Consider the following 7,998-nt stretch of genomic DNA (forward strand, 5'->3'; position numbering starts at 1 on the left):
GAGAATCTGAGATATTTAAATAAGATTTAAATATCTTAATCAATTATGTGTCGGAATTGATTAGAATTGGCATTTGAATTAATATTAAATATTAATTAAATAGTTTAATTAATCATTTAATGTTACTTTAATTTGAAATTAATTATTCAAATTAATGGTTGAATTAAAAGGAAGAAAGTCAAAATGTTGACTCATTTAATGGAAAAATCCATGCTTGTGGAATTTCGAGATGTAAAAATTTGGTTTAACCAAACTTGCATGCTTGCCAAATAAACCCCACAAGTTTGAGTGGAATTTTGAGTGTCAAAATTTGGTGAACTCAAATTTGCATGAACATGCAAAAATGACTCTTCAAATAGAGTGATCATGGTACATGGAAGGTCTTCTTCTTGGTGAAAAACCTTGAGAAAAACCTCTCCCAAACACTCTCTTCATGTATACAAAATTCCTCCCAAGTTTAGTCACTCATCGGATTCCACAATCCCGTTCTAAGGCCGGATGATAGTGGAGAAGACACTAGTGGTGGTTCGAAACCGATTCGTGAGGAAAAAGGAGTTTGAACTACAAAATGTTAGTATTCAAACTCATTAAGTTTTAATACTTATGAACATGCTAGTTATTTACTATAATTAATGTTCTAAAAGTGCCTTATGAACATGCTAGTTATTTACTATAATTAATGTTCTAAAAGTGCCTAAGATCCAAATTGTTTATGCATGTGTTATATTACACCGTCACTATCTGCTTTTCTTCTCTCTCTCATTCTTTTTCTGTTTGCACACCTTACTACAATGATACATAAGGCCCTTTTATAGATTTTTACAAGGCTAAGTTTAGCCGTAACTCCCCTCACTCCTCTCTTACCCACAAGCCCTTCTCCTTCTCAAATTTGTTGCCCTCGCTTTTCTCTCTCCTATAATCCCTTTTCCCTCTCAAATTTAGCAATGGTCTTCTGACCCAATAACAAACAAAAAAAAAAATCATAATCATTTTTTTCTTCTCTAGCCTGCATTTAAGTTTATTTCTCAATAAAACTCCCCCATAAATTTAAATGCTCCTAATTAATGATTACTCCGGCACAGTTTTCGTTTTTTTGAGCTCAGTCGTGGTCTCTTCAACTTTCTCTTCTTTTCTTCAAGCGGTAAAATAGGGTTGTTCTCCTCTTGTGAGACTTCATTTGGATCTTCTCGAGAACATCCCATCTGTGACACCTCCTCTTCATTTTTCCAGTTCTCAGCTATGCTTGACTCAAACATCACGGCTTCGTTTCGTTTACTCAGTTGCCTTCGTAAGTCCACAGCGACCTTTACTGCTAACATTCTTATTTCCTCCATCTTGCTTTTATCACGAGTGAGTGTCCCTGTAACGACCCTAAATTTCCACATACTCAGAGTCGCTACTAACGTCTCATGCTCATCTATAATGCAGAAATATAACTCTTACATGAACATAATTGATATCGTAAACTTAAAAAAAAACGTTTAAAACAACTTCTTCTCTGGAAAACACAGCCATGGTCTTACGTGTTTAAATATGAAATACTGAAAATTTAGAGAAAACAAAAACAAATACAAGATAATTTAAAACAATGAAATGCAAAACAACCTATTCTAACTTAAGACTAGAAATTTAAATATGAATCTACCCTATGCACGTGACACAGTCTCTGCTCGCGATGCCGCCGTCCTCCGTACAAGTGCGCCTTGCCTTTACCTGAAAAATGATGTGGCATATGGCCTGAGTATTTCAAAGAATACTCAGTAAGTGGCCCCACTATAGGGGCCATGCAAATGCAAACACATGCAATCATGATTTAGGGACCTATCTCTAATCATCTTAGGGGTGGCCTCTAGTCTCGGACAAATTGGATGTGTAGTACTTCCCTACACACGACTCACACGTGCGAGTGTGAATCCCTAGGGCGCTGCACACCCCCTGGACCCTCTGGTCAAGCTAATCTGTAGCGACGTCTGGAGGTCAGCGGAACCCCATAGTGTCATGCACCTCATGAACACCCTCATCTGTGTGCTTTCGCACCTGTGCGCATTCGAGCTCATCGTACGGTGCGCGTCCGCACTCATCATCTCTAGGGGAAGTAGCCCTATGCTTATGAACATATAATATGCATGAGGTCCCTCTAAATCCATCGTAATGTCTCTTCTGACACAACCCTCTAGTCTCATCTCTTTGTTACTTTAGGTAACACATACTCGTGGATATTTATATTAATATCATTTCACGCTCTTAGGGTTGTGCCCTATGTCAATCTAACGACATGATGCAATATGGCACTCATCATCATATAGCATGCTCAATATGGAAAACATCATCATATTAAGGTAAACGTCACACAATCATCATACTCATCATATTGCCACAAAGTGCATCAAACATATCAAGTACGTTAATCATCGAAATATATATATATATTACGCATATCATGAAGCATCATAACTCACACATCATCATAACTCATATACCGCATCGTACGACATAGTTTATACATCATCATAACTCATACAATTTTTTTAGCCTATCCTATAGTAAGACCACTTACCTGGTTAGCTTATACGGGTGTCACCAATTTATCCATAATGAAAGTTCGATTTTCCCCTTTGTATCCAAGCCAACCTATATGAATCCATGACATCAATTTCATGTTCAATTCTTTAACTCTTACAATGGTTCATGTGCTAAACTTCATGCGAGCATTAAACACTTTACATGGATAAAGTCTTGGAACGTTATAATATACATCTAAATATATATACATATTATATATATATTTTATTTATATTAAGATTTCATTTTCTATTTTTTATTTCGAGTAACTACTCTCTTATCTTCTGGTATTCTTCCTGTACTCTGCTTTTTCTCTCAATTTTTGTTCAAGACATTGTTGACCAATTTTTTAATTGATTCTTATTAATCATATTATTGGTCAATCCGATTCTTACTCCCAACTCTTCCCTTTTGTTTTTCTCTTTTTCTTTTTTTTTTTATTTTGTATTTTGGCTTGTCTGTATTTTCTCTTTTATTTCTGTCCTACTCTCTTTATTATTTTTTTTCTTCTTTTTTGTACTCTCTTTTAGTTCTATCCTGCCCTCTTTATTTATCTATTTTTTTTTCTTTTCTCTTGCATTTCTTCTCTTCTTTCTTTCCTTTTGATTTTGTCTCTTTATTTATTTTTTTTTCTTTTCTCTGCATTTCTTCGTGTCTCTCCTTTCTTTTGATTTTGTTTACAGTATTTGGCCTCCTATATCTATCTATATATATATATTTGTCTTTCCTTTTTTATTTTGTTAACAATATTCTGGCCTCTCTACTGCTTTCTGTATTTTTCTTGTATTCTAATTAATTCTTCTTTTCTAATCTTTCCTTTCTCTAGTTTTCCCTTCTTTTTCTTCCTTTTAATTCTGTTATCATTCAAATTCACAGATGTCACATATAAATTCTTCTTTCCAAATCTTTCCTTTCTTATTTACTTGTTAATTTTTTTAAACCCAATCTTTTCTTTCCTCTCTATTCTGTATTTACTTCTTATCTTCCATTTTTTTCTCTCTGTTCTGTATAATTTTTTTTTTTAATTCTATTGACAGATATTAGCCTCGGTTATAGTTAATTTTCTATAACCTGATAACGAAATCTAAATAGATGGGCAGGGAAAAGAGATCTGATTCTGAATAATGAGACAAAGGAAAGGAAATCGATAGGATAACTGAAAAAGAGATCTGAAATATGACCGTAATAAGAAAGCAAGATCTCTATCCAATAATTAAATCTCCTGCTCCTGTTGTAGATCTGGTTGTTGGTATTTTTTTCTTTTTCTTTTTTTTTCATGGTAGGAACCACAGATGAATCCTGTTGTAAATCTGATTTGGGATTTTGAATAATGAGTTGGTTGAAGAGAGATATTTGGGAGAGGAAGGGGGTTAGTGGAGAGTAGTTTAGGGAAAATATTATTTTAATTATTTAATTATTTTTTTTGGTCGTTAAAGTCCCAATTGTGTGTCGTAAATTTACTGCCTCATGATGAACTTGATTCAAGTTCACATCGAGTGAGTTTTTCTGTTGAGTCAGTATCTCTGTATTCTTTTTCTCCCTTACTAGCTCATCCACTAAACCCTCAATCTCCATGAATAGGCCTTTCTCTTTCTCCGCACTTTCTTCAATTTTCTTCGTAAGATCGGAGATTGTCTTCTCATTCTTTTCCTTCTCCTGCTTTAGACAGAAGGAACTCTTACTTAGTTCAGTCACTTCCTTCTCTAACCATTGAACTTTTGTTTCAAGCTCTTTCTTTTCTTCTTCAATTTTCATTCTCTTTCTTCTTTCTTCCTCGAATTGCTTTTCTGCATTTGGGCTCTTTGTCTTCGAGCTCGGGCTCTCTGTTCTTTGGCGGTTTATCCTCCTTCGATTTTCTCGTCTCTGATATTGCGATTTTGCCAAATCTGTTGCGTATCACCTCATTTCTAACGGTTTCTACCACCTCAAGACTACCGCCATCATCTTTTGCATTGTTGTCTCCCTTTGTGTTCGGCTCTTTGTTTTGAACCATCAAAAGGATGCCTCCACTTGTTGCGTCATCCAAGGCTAGGTTGATGGTTTCTTCCACCTTCTCTTTGGCTCGACAATCTCTCGCATAATGACCCATTCTGCCACAATTGTAACATCTTTCGGAGTTACCATCATTTGCATAATGACCATATTTCTGACATTTAAAGCACTGGATGTTGAAATTGTATCTTTGACCACGCCCTTGAATACGTCCTCTTCCACGCCAATTCGCGCTCATCATACAATGTGCGTCCGCACTCATCATCTCTAGGGGAAGTAGTCCTATGCTTATGGACATACAATATGCATGAGGTCCCTCTAAGTCCAATTATACATCTCTTCTGACACAACCCTCTAGCCTCATCTCTTGGTTACACTATATAACCCGTACTCGTGGATATTTACATTAATATCATTTTCATACTCTTAGGGTTGTAACCATCCTAACGACATAATGCAATAGGGCAAACAACATCATAAGGCATGTTCAACATGGAAAACATCATCATGTTAATAACATCATCATGCATGCATCATACTAATCATGAAGCCATTAAGTGCATCAAATATAACTGTACGTCATGCATCGAAACATAAATAGCATATACTTAATAGACATCACAATACAACGTCATACTCACACATCATCATAACATGTACGTCATGCCTCGAAACATAAATAGCATATACTTAATAGACATCACAATACAATGTCATACTCACACATCATCATAATTCAAACAATCTTTCCTATCCTATAGTAAGGCCAATTACCTGTTTGGCTTTAGCTGGAGTACTCCCTAATTTATTTAATGTAAGCTCCCGTTCCTCAAGAGCTACACCAAATATTGTCAAGGTTTGCTTCCTATCGCATCGTTCGTCGCCTTTTGTTAGTATTTCATATTTTAATTAATAATCCAACTAACAGTGTGAAATACGGCTCTAAACGGCCTCAATAAAAATCGAATTCTATGTTTTCATTGTTTCTAAATTATATAGGATAATAAAACTTAAAACTTAAATTAAAGATATGTCAATATTATTAATATTTCAAGCGGCTGGGATAATTCAACATTTAATGTTATATCCACTAACAGTGTGAAATACTGCTCTAAACAGCCTCAATAAAAATCGAATTCTATGTTTTCATTGTTTCTCAATTATATAGGATAATAAAACTTAAAACTTAAAACTTAAATTAAAGATATGTCAATATTATTAATATTTCAAGCGGCTGGGATAATTCAACATTTAATGTTATATCCTATAGATACAACTATAATAATTTCTCATATCTCCCATTTTCCTTCTCACTTTATTTCTCTTCTATATTATATTTTAATTCTGTTTACCGTACTTGTCATTTTCAAATGGTTCTAATTTTCTTTTCTTACCTAAAATCTTCTCTCTTTTATTTATTTTTTCTTTTTTTTTTAACTCTAATTCTTTTAAGCAGTTTCTTCCAAGTAGTTTAATTCTACTCCCATATCTAAATGGTTTAATTCTCTAAATCGTCTAATTCTATTCAGCACTTTAATTTTATTACCAGACTTTTTTTGGCTTTACTGTTTCCAAATTTAATCTTCCTCTCTTTAGTTTTTTTTTTTTCTTTTGATTTGAAAATTCTCTTTTGATTATGTTTTCCAGTATTTTTTTTTTATTTGATCTATTTTCCAAATCTTTCTCTATTTCTCGGTCTTTCTTTTTTTTTTCCTCTTTTCATCATGTTTTCCAAATGTTAGTTATTTTTATTTGAATATGTTTTACCAATCTTCTTTTTTCCTATCTTCCTCTCTTTCTTATCAATCTATTCCTTTTTTTCCTCTTACCAATTTTAATGGGCTCTTGTTAGGATAGAGTAATTGTCAAAATTAGTGATTTTTAGATGAAATTAGTAAGTTGTTAAGCCATCAGAAGTAATAGTTTATTTAGTAGGGTTTTTGCAAGAGCTATTTATAGGATTTATTTTTGTTTACATAGTAGCCCTCAGCACAGTAAAACACAAGCCACAGTAAAACAGTTCTTTATTTTAGTTGTCCCTGTATTACCTTCGTTGAGTAGTAATAATTTCATATTTATTCACACCTTTGAGCATGAGATATTGTGACAGTTGGTATCAGAGCCAAGTTGATACGGTTGAAATTATTACCCAACGAGATGAATGGTGGAAGTGCTTCTATGGTATAGCTATGAAAAAGCTGGTTGGCAATAACTAAAGTTATTGGAAGTTATGCATGGAAGCTTATCTACAAGGGCAAGATTTGTGGGATTTAATTAAAGGTCATGACACAGAAATTCCAGCCGATACTCCACAGAATGCAAAATTACGGCAACAATGGAAGATCAAATGCAGAAAAACCTTATTTACCTTGCGAACTTTGATTAGCAAGGAGTATATTGATCATGTTCGTGATTTAAAGTCACCCAAGCAAGTGTGGGAAACCTTTCAAAAGTTGTTCAAGAAAAATACAGCTCGATTGCAATTTCTAGAGAATGAATTGGCTATGGTAACTCAAGGTAATTTTCTATTGAAGAATATTTCTTAAAAGTGAAAAATCTATGTTCTGAAATTTCAGAATTAGATGCTGAGGAGCCAGTGAGTGATGCTCGATTACGGCGTTATCTTATTCATGGATTATGAAAAGAATTTATGTCTTTTGTTTCCTCAATACAAGGGTGGGCAACTCAGCCTACGATAATTGAACTGGAGAATCTTCTTTCAAATCAGGAAGCCTTGGTTAAGCAAATGACCAGCAGCAACGAGTTTTCCCCAAAGTCAGAAGATGCTATGTATGTCAAAGATCAAAGGAGACAAAATTTTCATTCAAAGCCTTCATCAAGTAATGCGAATCAATTCAGAAGTGAGCAGTCGTCAAAGAAGCCATTTAAAGCTTGCTACAGGTGTGGAAAACCTGGACATTTTAAACGAGATTGTCAGGTGAAAGTTGTGTGTCATCGTTGCGGAAAGTCAGGCCATATTAAGCCAAATTACCAAGTCAAAATGTAGGAATCAGAAGCAAATGTTGTATACGTAAGAAAAAAATTCTTCAAATCCAATTTGGGAATACTGCTTAACTACTGAGGTTCTTGATGAGGTTCTTGACCAGCCAACAAGTGTGACCTCGATTGTACATCAAGATGGTGGTTTTGCAAGTGCTCATGCCTTTATAGACTACGATGAAGAATGGATCGTTGATTCTGGTTGTTCTCATCGTGCAACTGGAAACGAAATTCTTCTATCAGATGTTCGTCCACATTTTCAAAAGAAGGTCATTATGATAGCCGATAATTCAATGCATCCTGGGACGAAAGAAGGAGATTTGAATGATGGGAGTGTTCTACTCAAGGACGTTTATCATGTTCCGGGTTTAAAAACAAAACCTTATTACAAATAACAGATTCAAGAAGGTATGTTCTTTTTTGTCCTAAAGATGTTCAAATATT

The sequence above is a fragment of the Cucurbita moschata genome, unplaced genomic scaffold (assembly GCF_002738365.1).
Source record: "Cucurbita moschata cultivar Rifu unplaced genomic scaffold, Cmos_1.0 Cmo_Scf00042, whole genome shotgun sequence".
NCBI lineage: Eukaryota > Viridiplantae > Streptophyta > Magnoliopsida > Cucurbitales > Cucurbitaceae > Cucurbita > Cucurbita moschata.